This window comes from Eurosta solidaginis, chromosome 5, assembly GCF_040869045.1.
Source record: "Eurosta solidaginis isolate ZX-2024a chromosome 5, ASM4086904v1, whole genome shotgun sequence".
NCBI lineage: Eukaryota > Metazoa > Arthropoda > Insecta > Diptera > Tephritidae > Eurosta > Eurosta solidaginis.
Window position 1 is genome coordinate 68,757,332 of NC_090323.1, and position 14,056 is coordinate 68,771,387.

The following is a 14,056-nucleotide window of genomic DNA, read 5'->3' on the forward strand; positions in this document are numbered from 1 at the left end:
CTAGTAAGTTCTGGAATGGAAAAGCCTAGAAGTATGCAATTAGAAATCAAAAAGTATAAAAGGCGCGACAGTAAAGGCGAGGAGTTGGAGTTTGATTTGAGTTGTCAAGCAGTTACGACTAAGACGATATCTAGCGAGAAATAGCAGTATTATTTTGAATAGTGGAGTTTCATTTGAGCTATCAGTTTGGTTATTAAGCTATTCGTTGCACAGTTTGACTGTTATTGTGAAGTATTTTAATAAAGGCCATTTTTCCATTATTCAATATTGGAGTTATTTATTCAACAGTTTAGTGATTCGAACTTAGCAGAGGATTGAAAATAAGAGGATTTGCAGTAAGTTCGTTACAATACGTATTTGCATGTTCAGATAGGTATGTTGTTCAAATAAAAAATGTTTGTCGTACGTATTTGATGATTTTTGCCATTACTTTTTGAAGAAAAATTTGCGCATTTCGTGGATAATAATAATATGTTTTAGCACGATGTATGTGCATACTAGCTTAGCGTGCCCCGCCTACCACACCGAAGATCCTGGGCCCTGGCCCGGGAAAATTAACATCGAAAATTTAGAAGAACATTTGTTCAATTTCTAAGCGGCGTCGTCCCTAAAGTACTCCAAGTTCTATAAAAATTCTGGTGTTGGTAGATCTTTACTGCTTCGTACAAGCACCTGCCATACGTGTATATTTTAACAAATGGTTTTGGGCACAAACATTTGGGAAGGCTGTCTTCCCTCACTTTTCTTACAAAAGCAGTTTTCGCGAAATTGAAAGACTTAGTACCTTCCTTTCTAGACTGTTATTTTGCATTTACACATTTCAAAGAACATTAGATACAAGTAAGGAAGTCTAAGTTCGGGTGAAACCGAACATTACATACCCAGCTGTACACTTGAAATGCTGTTGTTGTTTGCTTTGTGTGCTTAATAGTGTTACAAGGCTGCGCAATAAACATAAGCTTGAAATACAATGCCCTGACGCCGCGAAATAAACGCGACGGACATCGCCTGGTCAAAAATAGAATCCCCATAATTACGTGAAGGTGAACACAATAAACGCCAAGAGCGAAATTTACGCGACGTCATTTTGCGACGATAGATTTATTTCTATCGTCGCCGCCGGGCGATGACGACAAACATCCCAAGGGTTGCTGCTGTTCAATTTTTTAAGAATAAAAAAAGAAAACATAATATCCAAAAACGTTTTTTTTTCTTTACATATAATTTTCAATTTAATTTCTTAACATTTTTGTTTTGTTTTGTTAATTTCTCAACATTTTGGGCGTGTTTTAGCAGTCAAGTGCTAAAGCAGAGAATTAAAACAGTTTTAATTTTTTTTCATCTTTATTTCTAAATAATGGCCACTCTGAATAAACAGCGTCAATTTCGCCCGGCATTGTGTTTTAAGTAGACGAAATGTCTGGCCGTAATTTGAAAATTGTCATCGCCCGACGCGGCGTATATCGTCGTCGCTCGGCATTGTGTTTCAAGCAATATACATATGATTCTATTCTGAACTAATTTTTCTTCGAGTTGTGGCTCCCGAAACATAGAAAATTGCTTAGTCATAAAAGGCGCGGTGCCGCGCCCATTTTTTTAATTTGTAGTTTTTCCTTTTTATTGTTACGAGTATAAATCCACTTGAGAAATAAAATACCATTGATATAAAGCTTTTTTTGCAAAGATATAGCTTATTTTATTCGTCCACGACCCTTTTAAAAGTCTTTTATATAAGAGTGGGCGTGGTCCTTAACCGATCTCAGTAAATTTTCTTCAAAGCATTCCTTATAGTAAAGGCAAACTCCCTGCCTAATTTTGTTATGATAGGTTTAACGATTTTTGATTTATGATTAATAATATTTATAAAACTGATTTTATCACAAGTGGGCGGTGCCACGCCCATTTTACACATTTTTGTTCTTCAAAATTTTATCAAGACTCTCAATATTAGTTCATACGTCAAATTTCAACATTCTAGGTGTATTATTTAATAAATAATCAGGTTTTTGTGTTTTCCAAAATGTTATATATATATAAAGTGGGCGTGGTTATCATATGATTTCGCTCATTTTCCATACCAATCTATTCTGGGTCCAGATAAACTCGTGTACCAAATTTTATAATGGACGTTGTGGCAGCGCACTGCCCTCAAGTGGCCCAATGACACCAGGCTAATCCTGTTCATTATTTTTTTATTTATTAATTTTGTAACATATTGTTACGAATATTAGCAAAACTAAGGGGTGCTGCCATCTCTAAGCCGATGCTAAGCAGCGCCTTGCATGCACATCAATCATTATGTATCTACATGAACGAATCAAGCATTACGTCTACACATATGTAGGTACACGCAGCTGAGAGCCACGCACAAGCACATGCAGATATCTTATCTGAAATGCTCCTAAAGGTATGCAATTGTGATTGTGGAAGTGTCGCTCACACATACAAGCGCATGGGGTATGAGAGAAGCTATAAAAATTATACATCTGTATTTGTAGCTGAGAAATTTATAACTAACTAGTAAGTTCTGGAATTAGAAAAGCCTAGAATTATGCAACGAAGAAATCAGACGGTATAAAAAGGCGACAACAGTAGACAGTTTCATTTGAGCTATCAATCAGTTTGGTTTAATTAAGCAAGCTATTCGTTGCAAAGTATTAGTGTTATTGTAAAGTACTTTAATAAAGGCCATTTTTCCATTATTCAATATTGGAGTTATTTATTCACCAGTTTAGCGATACGAACGTTAGCAGAAGATTGCAAATAAGGGGAATTGCAGTAAATTCGTAACAATATTTATGAATATATTTTTTTTTTGTTTTTTTTTTTTTCGGGGCCTAGTCATTGATGGGTAGTGGCTTGTCAAGCGTCGAGATCTAAAACTGCTCAGCTACTGAAGAAATATCATCAGCTGAGGGTAAAACCAAAGATTGATCCAAGAGTAAAGATATTGCAGGGACGAAAAATAGCGTGAAGCAAGCTTCACAAAACCTCTAGTAGGTCACATTCACCACTTACCACAGCAGAATTTGTTAATTACCATTGTCTGTATTTATTATTTAACAATTATTTGTACACTTTTTATTCAGCTAATGTGTTCAGCATTTTAACTTTTACTCCCTAAAACTCCAATCAGTGTATTTCTGTGCTTAAATTATGTTAAAAATTGTGTTAAAGTTTTTGGTGTGGTGGAAGTGACATACTAGAATTTTGTTACCCTCCGCTGCTTTCCACCGAAGTTTGCGCCTGCAACATCTTTACTCTTCGATAAATCTTTGGTAAAACTTAAATTAATAGAATATAGAAATAAACATATACAGCATTAACGATTAAGAGAGATAGAGACAGTCTTTTTTATAGAAAAAAGGAGTCGGAGATACCAAATGTGTTTGAGTGAGAGTTATAATCTTGGCACAAACACCGGAAAGGTTCGTTATGTTCGAAATTCGTTCTACATTGTTTTAAAAGAAGAGGTTTGTAGTGTCTCGTAGCTCGACAGGAAACACTAAAGTTCACGTCGTTCAGAAGAAATGGGCTTGAAATCGATCTATACAGTATTTTTTTCATAAATATTACGCCAACCATTTCTCTACGACTAGCAAGAGTTGGAAGATTGATAAGTTTTAATCGATTAGTATAAGGTGGAAAATTAAATGAAGAGTCCCATTGAAAATTATCAAGACGAACAGACTACTTGATTCCCTACCTGCGCTTCGAGGGCGATCTTAAGGCCATAATAGAGGTGGACAGTTGGCGCAAGGGTGCTCAAATGGAGGACGAGGCGATACATGTGTACACAGATGGTTCCAAAGTAGTGGACGGAATAGGGTTTGCGGTATACTGTGATGATCCGGAAATAAACACATCCTACAGGCTGCCGGATTACTGTAGCCTTTTCCAAGTGGAAATAGTAGCCGTAGCCAAAGCAGTAGAAACCCTGGAAGAAAATAGCCTAAGCTGCGATCGTGTTAACTTGTATATTGACAGTCAAGCAGCAATTAAGGCAATAATATCGCATAGCACAGCATTTAAATGCGTGTTAGAGTTTAGGCAGTCCCTAGATCAAGTGTCGGCAAAAATGTTGTGTGGATGTATTAGTGAGAGCGCTTTGATCGCACGAATCAATTTATTCACTGATCATTCTCTTGTTAAACTGCAACGGCTAAGCACGCAATAAATAATAAGTTATTGATGCGCACAATGGCAAGCGAATATTTTATGTTGAACAACGCCTTTGGGAAAATTCAATGCCCGGATCAAATCTACAGATACAGGATGCTGCTTGATAGGAATTTCAAAAAGGCCTGCTTTTTGATCAATTTTTATAAAGGTAGTCCTTAAAATGTTTTTTATTATCTTTTACTTACTACTTTAAATTCCACTTGCATATACAAATAGATCCCTATAATTTTCCTAATAAATACATACGTTTTTTACTATTACTATTAATATTTACAAATTTAAGACTGACACCTGATTGTACTAGAAATAAATGGGCAACAAACCTATATATCCATCCCATGGAATACCCCATATACACTAAAAAATTAAGAATTTTGATGAAAATCCACCGAATTTTTAGTATTATTTTCAAATAAAATTAACAGTTTCTCTATTGGATCCTGTTGCATTTTTTCGTATTAAATTAGTTAAATTAATTCATACTAATAAAATGTATTTACGTAAATACTTGCATATATTTTTCGCTGCACAACTAGCGATACCAACACTCGATGTTGACACGCCAATTGCTCATTGCAGACTGAACCATTCACTAAACAAAGAGCGCAGGCTATCTGTGTGAGTTGCTTACCATCTTAAGATGTATGAAACGCCGATGTCTGCCCTAGATAGAATCGGGACAGGGAGAAGCATAGATCTATATTGGGTCCCAGGGCATATGAGAATAGATGGGAATGAAAAAGCGGATGAACTAGCTAACAAGGGCGCATCCCTTGAAGCTTATTCCGTAGACGTCCAATTAGACTGGGCGAGATTAAACGAAAGCGAGAGGTGCACATGATCGACCAAGCAGGAAAGGCTTGGGTTCAAGCGCGGGGCTGTAAAGTGTCGAAGATTATGTGCAGGTCTTACAACCTTCGACTAACTAAGTTGCTCCTATCATTAAAAAGAGGGAACTGTATACTCATGAAGGGTATTCTGACTGGGCACTGCCTTCTGGCGTCACATGCCTTCAAATTAGGCTTGGTCAGTGATAGCAGATGTAGGAGGTGCGGGTTGTAGGAGGAAACGATCGAGCACGTTCTGTGCTCGTGCCCTGCGCTTGCCAGGCTAAGACTCCGGCTATTAGGAGTGATACAGCTGTCTTAGCCCCCGCCCCCCCCCCGCTACCTTCCACCAGCCCCGCTGCTCAGCAAGCCACTACAAGTACCCACTGCTGCTCGCGCCCCACGGTGCCACCAACTCACACGGCTGTCCCACTCATACCTACAATCTCCGTAGTAGAGTCGGGAACAATGCCGAGCATCAGCCCCTGCCCCCGTCTTCACCCCCTCTTTTCCGGCAGCAATTGTGTAGGTCAGGGAAACAGACTCTTAGTCCCTACTTCCCTTTGCAACGTTTGCCAGCACCGAATATATATGTTTGCGACATCCGCCCAATGCAGCTCCTGCCATGGACGGTGCCACTTTCCTAGATGTTCTGGTCTCCGCGACGGCAACCCCCCGACGGGTTTCATTGCGCCATGTTGCCAGGCCGCATACCCAAATACACCGGGTACCCCAATGCTTACCAAAGGACGTCCAGTCCCAGGGCCACAACAGCAGTCGCGCCCTACCCTTCCAGAACCCAGGCGTAGTCACCCGTCACTTACTCCCAGAGTGCCGACGTCTCCCCGTATTCACCTCAGAATTCTACAGTTAAACTGTAATGGATTAACTGGGAAGATCACGGAGATAGTCGATTTCATGAAGCGGCACAACATCCGCATTGCTGCGATTCAAGAGATTAAGCTCACAGCAAGATCTGCACTGCAGACCTGTTCTGGGTCCACACGAAGATCGCGAGAGCGGAGATGGAGGCGGCCTCCCGTTTATCATACACGACTCTGTGCAATATCATATATTTGATGCCAACATCGGACAGTGTCTTAGAACGTCAAGGCTTATCTCTCCGGTCAGGCGATGCAAACCTAGAAATCATCAACATCTACATCCCTCCTCCCACCTGTTGCCCCCGCGTATACCGCTCTAATATCAGCGCCTTACTCACTGGCTATAATCGCATTATCTTAGGCGATTTCAATGCCCATCACGATCTATGGCATTCAAACTTGCGGGCGGACAGTAGGGGTGAGATGTTGGCTGATCAAATAGAAGAAACGACGTTCTACACAATAAACGGAGTCGCCCCCACACGTATGGTAGGAAGATGTCACAGTTCGCCGGATATTTCAATCGTGAGCGCAGAACTCGTAAACTGCGTCAACTGGCAGCCGATGGTAACATTGGCATCCGACCACCTGCCTATTCTTATTTCGCTCGAGCGTACCGCCGACTTCATGGTCACAGAAAAGCGCACTTTCATTAACTTTAAAAAAGGAAAGTGGGACGAATACAAATCCTTTACAGACAACCGCTTTGCTGACCTCCCTATCCCGACTGATGCCTCCAAGGGGAGCGTGCTTTCCGCAAGGTCAATGCATTCGCCTCGGCTCGTTTCATTCCCGCCGGTAGAATTCCCGAAATTCGGCCCCATTTCCCGGCGGGGGCCGCAAGATTAGCGAGAGAACGTGACCTTATAAGACAGCTCGATCCCGGCGACCCCCACATAAGGGATATAAACCAACGCATCATATTGCTTGTGGATGAACACAAGCGGGCGAAATGGGAGGAGCACCGAAGCGGTTGTAACCTCTCTGCCGGTGTAGGTAAACTTTGGTCCGCCGTAAAGTCCTTATCGAATCCGTCTAGGCACAATGACAGAGTTTCCATCGCCTTTGGCGATAAAGTGCTCTCGGAAAATGCGCGAGCGCTCTCTTCCGACAATATATAATGCATTTTACGGTCGACAAAGATACACGGAGGGCCAACAGACACGCACATAAACATAAATTCAGTGCGTCACCAATTACCATCACCGCCAAAGAGGTTGAGGATATCATTGGTCATGCTAAACCATCCAAAGCAGTGGGCCCAGCCAGCATAGCCATGCCGATGCTTAAAATCTTAGGGAAAGAGGGTTTCAAATATTTAGCACATGTCTTCAACCGGTCTCTTTCCACCTTTGTCATACCCGAAAAATAGAAAATGGCCAAGGTGGTCCCGCTACTAAAGCCTGGGAAACCAGCTAACATATGAGAGTCATATCGCCCGATATCTCTCCTAACGCCAGCTTGAAGACATTTTGCTTCCCTACTTCAAAGCAAATTTGCAGGTAGCCTGTCATCAGCATGGCTTCAGAAAACTCCATAGCACCACCACCGCGTTAAATGCCATCAGCACCCAGATAACTTGCGGTTTAAATCAAAACCCCCACCACAGAACAGTACTCGTTGCGCCAGACCTATCAAAAGCTTTTGATATGGTCAGCCATGGCACGTTACTGCAAGACCTGGAAGGGTCTACCCTTCCCCCATGTCTTAAAAGGTGGACCGCAGCTTATCTGGGTGGTCGGCAGGCATCGGTGCAATTTAGAAATGAAACATCAAAACCAAGAAGAATTAAACAAGGGGTGCCACAGGGTGGTGTCCTATCCCCACTTTTGTTTAATTTCTACATATCTAAGCTACCTTCGCCACCAGAAGGAGTTACTATCGTTTCCTACGCCGACGACAGCACACATGCCCAGGCCCACAGATCGATGAGCTTTGCAACAGAATAAACGGCTACCTCCCTGATCTCTCCGGTTTTTTCGCCTCGCGAAACCTGGCATTATCACCAACTAACTCCTCCGCGACCTTATTTACAACATGAACGTCGCAAATGTCGACCATTTTTAACATCCACGTCGATGGCACTACGCTGCCGACTGTCCTACACCCCAAAATCTTGGGTGTAACGTTTGATCAGGATCTACATTTTGGTGAGCACGCAGCCGCAATTGTACTGAAAATCCAGAGCCGTAATAAAATCCTTAAATCCATTGCTGGTAGCACTTGGAGAAAAGTCAAAGAAACGCTCATTACCACATACAAAACAATTGGCCAGCCGATTGCATACTACGCGTCCCCTATATAGTCGCCAAGCCTAAAAATTACCCACTGGAAGAAGCTACAGGCCTGCCAAAATATTGTTGTCAGAACCGCCACGGGCTGTCTTCTTATGTCCCCAGAACGCAATCTACATAATGAGGCGAGAATACTCCCCATCAGGGAGAGAAATGAGATCCTAACCAAACAGTTCCTGTTGAATACCCAGAAACATGGGCATCCCAACAGACATTTGATTGATGAGCCAACACCGCCTAGGGACTTAAGGAGTCATCTCCGCAAGCATTTTGAGAAAATACGGCACCTGAGAACTCAGCCGTATGAAGCAAACAAATACAAGCAGGTCCTTGGTGAACTCCACAAACAGGCCCAACAGGACCTTTATGCCAGGAATTGCCCGGTAAATCCAGTACTCAAAGAACAATACCCAAAACTTGCGGAAGAGGAATGCATACTCCCCAGGGAAACGCGAGTCACTCTAGTTCAACTTCGTTCTGGATACTATAACAGGTTAAACTCTTACCTATCCAGAATCCACCCCGTCATACAAAATGTATGCCCCGCTTGCAATGTGTCCCCGCATGACACCAACGATCCCTTTAATTGTAATGGTGGAACCAACGCCTCTAACACCGCTTTCATTATGGTCCACCCCTGTTGAAACCCCTACGCGAAAAACATATAAATTTACATTTCTGAAGATTAAGCGGCATGTGGTTCACATTGCACCAAGCAGCTAAGCAATTTAAATCGTCTGAAGTAAAGAACGTTCTTCAATCGATTCGTAAGTCCTAAAAAGTTTTACATCATCAGCATACATCAATATTTTAGAATATTTTATAGTTATAGAGATGTCGTTTATAAATAGCAAAAACATAATCGGGCCAAGATGGCTGCCCTTAGGAACACCAGAGGTGACACTAATGATACTCGAAAGCATATTTTTAATATTTAATATTTTTAATAAATATCGGCGGCCACCGTGGTGTGATGGTAGCGTGCTCCGCCTATCACACCGTATGCCCTGGGTTCAACTCCCGGGCAAAGCAACATCAAAATTTTAGAAATAAGATTTTTCAATTAGAAGAAAATTTTTCTAAGCGGGGTCGCCCCTCGGCAGTGTTTGGCAAGCGCTCCGATTATATTTCTACCATGAAAAGCTCTCAGTGAAAACTCATCTGCCTTGCAGATGCCGTTCGGAGTCGGCATAAAACATGTAGGTCCCGTCCGGCCAATTTGTAGGGAAAAAATCAAGAGGAGCACGGCGCAAATTGGAAGAGAAGCTCGGCCTTAGATCTCTTCGGAGGTTATCGCGCCTTACATTTATTTTTTTTTTTTACTCTTTGTGTTCTGCCACAGAGATAGAAGGAAATCCAACGCGTGAGACTAGGTTGAAACCCAAGCATGTCGTTTTTATATACAAGTAAAAAGTGGCATACTTTATCGAATGCTTTACCAAAATCGGTGTATATAACGTCGGTGTGAATATTTCTCAATATTCACTCAATATATCGTGTTAACGGACAGACGGACGGACGGACATGGCTTAATTATTTCGATACGGATGATTTTGATATATGCAAGTCTATATCTATCTCGATTCCTTTATACCTGTACAGTATACAACCAACCGTTATCCAATCAAAGTTATAATACCATGTGTACAAGTACAGTTGGGTATAAACATATATTTAATGTCAAAAAGTTTCGAAACAATTTGTAATTCGCATATTTTTTTATCCCTCAGGAAAATGTTTGCATTGTTTGCTCAACATTTTCCGAAACTTGTTGACTTCCAGCAACTTAAGTCTAATAATGTAGATGGATTAAGTTAGATGTAATGTTTCTTAAGTAAAATGATTGTATATTTTGTTTAATATTGCTGAACTGAAGGCCATCGATCGACGAAAAACATTTAGATAATCCTGATAATAACTCCAGAATAAATTACAGTCTACAAAATTGTGGTTTTTATTTGAATTTGGCCTACAGCTCTAAAAAATTAAACTAAATATACTTAACAAAGTAAAAATATAGTGTGGTTTTAATTTTTCGTCAATCTGAAAAAGTTTCTAAATTAGGAATGTAAAATTATTTAAGCAATAATATCTCATTAACATCAAATAATGTAAGAAGCACATCTGTTGAGAAGAATCCGTCAAAAAATGCCGATGCAGATGCCGATTAATCGGTCGAGCTGTACTCAAAACTATTTATCATTGAGTGAAACCCGTTTTGCACCCTTGATCGTATGGGATGTTTTTAACGGGTTTGCTTCATAAACAAATTTCAAAAGTGGCACATATTTAAAACAACGCATGGGGTTTGTCTATATGTCATATATTTAGATTGGTAGGATCCTCAGTTTTTTTATAAAAAGATGCAAAGGGTTTAATGCAAGCTTCCAATATACCTATATATTTATGTAGCATTGCCTCATATATAAACATGAATTTTTTACACTTTTATGTGCATTTATATATATTTATATTCACATATTTAGGTGTATGTTCTTGACTATATATACCATGGACAGGAATCTTTTAATGCTTTTAGTGGTGTTAAATGCCTTTATATCCAATGCGTCTATTCCAGGTGCGAGTATAGATCCAAACTTTTTGTAGCGCCTCTTACAATAGCGCCTGTTCAGCATTGGAGCGTCTTGCGATGTAACGGTGTTATTGGAGTAACTTCGTGCTCCGTGCAATGCGCTTTGTAAGAGATGAAGTTACACAACAAATCCATTGGTTTCACATTTTTTCATAAGAATTTCGAATAAGCAAGTTCGATTATAGCATATTTACCTGAAAGATTCATTCCCTACGACAAGGTTAATCAATTTTCCAAGTTTTGTGATGACAACTTAAAATGTTTTTGATTTATGGCCAATAATATTTGCAAAAACTGATTTTGTATGGAGTAAGCGGTGCCACGCCCCTTTTTGAAAATTTAAAAAAACAATATTTTTGAGGTTCGTATTTCCACCAGTGCATGAACTTTGGTTGCTTCGTTTGTTGGATAATTATGCTCTTGCGTTTTCCAAATTTTGTATGCCAATTTCAACAAGATATCTCAAAATTTACTAAATTTATCGTGGTGACAGACGGTCGAACATGGCTAAATTATATTCTCCTTATCAGTAAAAACTCATCTGCCTTGGAGATGCCGTTTGGAGTCGGCTTAAAAAATGTACATAGGTCCCGTCCTGCCGATTTGTAGGAAAAAATTTAAAAGGAGCACGACGCAAATTGGAAGAAAGGTCGGCCTAAAATCTTTTCGGAGGCTATCGCACCTTGTTGTTATTTATTTGTATTTAATTTATGCCGTTACAAGCTTCCGTTCTGTCAACAAAGTTAATATACTCTGTGAGCTTTTCATAGCTGAGCATAAAAAGTCAGGATCTACACTTAAAAATGTGGAAAAACCCCATGTTTTTCAACTTTCAGAAGTTTAAAAGCATTTTTATCAACTCTTTCGTAGTAAAAATAATTTCCGATAGTCAATTCTGCTACATAAAAGCAGCTGTATTTCGAGCTATCGAAAACGCCTTTAAAATGTTTTGTGTGTGAATTCTGTTTTCACGTTTCACGTGTTTTTTTTTCAAGATTGTGTTGGTGCCTTAGCGTCGGCTCTGCTTAAAACAGCAGAGAAATGTCTAAATTATTGGGTAAACATTCTCAGAACATTGGCTACAACATCGCCATTTTCCATATTACAACAATCCGCTACAGAATTGAAACCTTCCGTCTTTCGCGGAATTTTTTGTATAATTTTGGGGCGTTATTCCCGTTAGCCAGTATCTCTATTTGCAAGAACACTTTCATGCGTCCCGCTTTTCTTTCAACTCAAAGTAGCTCTGCTCCTGCTTTCGTTCACATCTTGGCCCTCCAGCTTTTTCCGTTGCAACACCATGTTCTTCATCGTATCTAGTATTTCTTCATAAATTTACTGCCTCAGTAGCGGTGTGAAGTAGTCTAGGGGTGCACTCCCACTTCCGTCACGTTTTGCCCTCAGAGAGTCGAGCTGCAAATGCATTCTCAGTCTGTTGCGGTTGCGAGCTTTATATGTCTAGCCTTCTTGTGAATTTAGTTTCCCGCAGGTTTAGAGGCTGATGTAGGGTTTAGTATTCTGGACATATAAGACTTTATCCGTAAGGTGAGGCTTCGTCGTAGATTCTCAACAAGATTCCGACAAATTCTTTGCCGTCAAAGTCACAAGCACTTTTATCTTGGTGGGTCCACGGTACGTATGTGCACCTAGGGCACTCGTAGAATGTGTTGTTTTGTTGGTTCTATTATTCTCTCGGCGCATGGGCGCAGATTAATGTGATAATGAAGAATTGTTACAGTACTTTGTGACGAAAACTTTCTTTTACCGCAAATACATTAATGGTCACAATGAGTGAAGGTAATATTTCCTTGCCCCGTCCATCTTTCAGAATGTTGGGTTATGCCGTCACGGAGACATTAACCAACCGAGATACCATCACCATGAAAGCCCTCAAATCTTTTACTTCAAATGTTGACAGTGGCCAGAATAAAAAGGAAATCCAATAATCCGAGGAGTTTTGTTAGTTTTCATTGAAGCGTAGTTTATATGAGGAATGGGGAAGGGGGTGCTATACAGACACCCGTTTGCAGCCATCCGTCATGGCGATAAGACGCTGACGATGGAATCTCCTACCTATACCTTAAGCCGGCTAGGTTGAAGTGGTATTGAAAGGTTCTCACATTAGATCCCTACCATACGGATGTTCAGTGGCCAGCTAAAGGATACTTGGGTGCAAGCACCCGAAATAGGGAGCTGCATAAAGCGTAAATAATAATCACCTGGCCATTTCCTAATACTTGGGCGGACACTCACCGTCGGCTGATTTTTTTCCGGTCAAGAGAGGTGTCCGGTTATGGGAGTGGGTAGCTGTTTTGTGAAGTTTTGAATTTTTAATTAATTAAATGCTTACCACTTGCTCATTTAAATAAAATATATTCATTAGATTGCTCACACAAGATTTGTGTTTATTAATTCCAAAATTCATACACATGCATACATATCTCATATAAAGTAATAACAAAAATAAAAATAAATATTCCACTTCGGACAATGCATACATATTTCATTTATATAAAGTAATAACAAAAATAAAAATAAATATTCCATTTAGAGCAAGGAATTTTTTGTTTGATTATTTAAAAAACTGGGAAATTGTCGATTGACGTAAATTTTGTTGTTTATTTACAAGGAAAATATTTTGCATATGGCTCTCTAATTTTTTCACCAATTCAAAAGCAACCAGATCTTCGCTGCAAAATCTTTTCAAATTTGAAACAGCCCCCAAAGCAGTTTCGTTTGAGTTAATTGGGTTAGCTTCTTCGTGAACGCTTTCAGTATCAGTATCATCAATCGTTTCAAAACTTTCATCCATTACAACGTCCAGCTCTATCTCATAGCTCTCGGTCCATACATTATTATCAATTGCTACGAAGTCATCGCAACTTGAGTGACTAGACTCTCCAAGGGTTTTTGATAATTCCCAAATAGAAGCAAGCGTTGCTAAGGGCAAATCATCTTCGGGCTCGAATTCAGCTGGAACATTGTTATTTTTGTCAAAACCTGCTTTCTGGAAGCAATTTTTCACGTTTTCCGGTTGAACCTTCGCCTATGATTCTTTTATAAAATGTATCGCTTCTAAAACATTTATATTTTTGTTTGGCGAACCTGTCTCCATGCTAACCAAGATATTTTTTACTTGAAAGTTTCGATAATGAATTTTAAAATTTTGGATAATTCCTTGATCCAAAGGTTGGCAAACTGACATTGTGTTACTGGGAAGAAAAATGACCATAACATTTTTCAAACTCATATCACGTGGATGAGATGCCGCGTTAT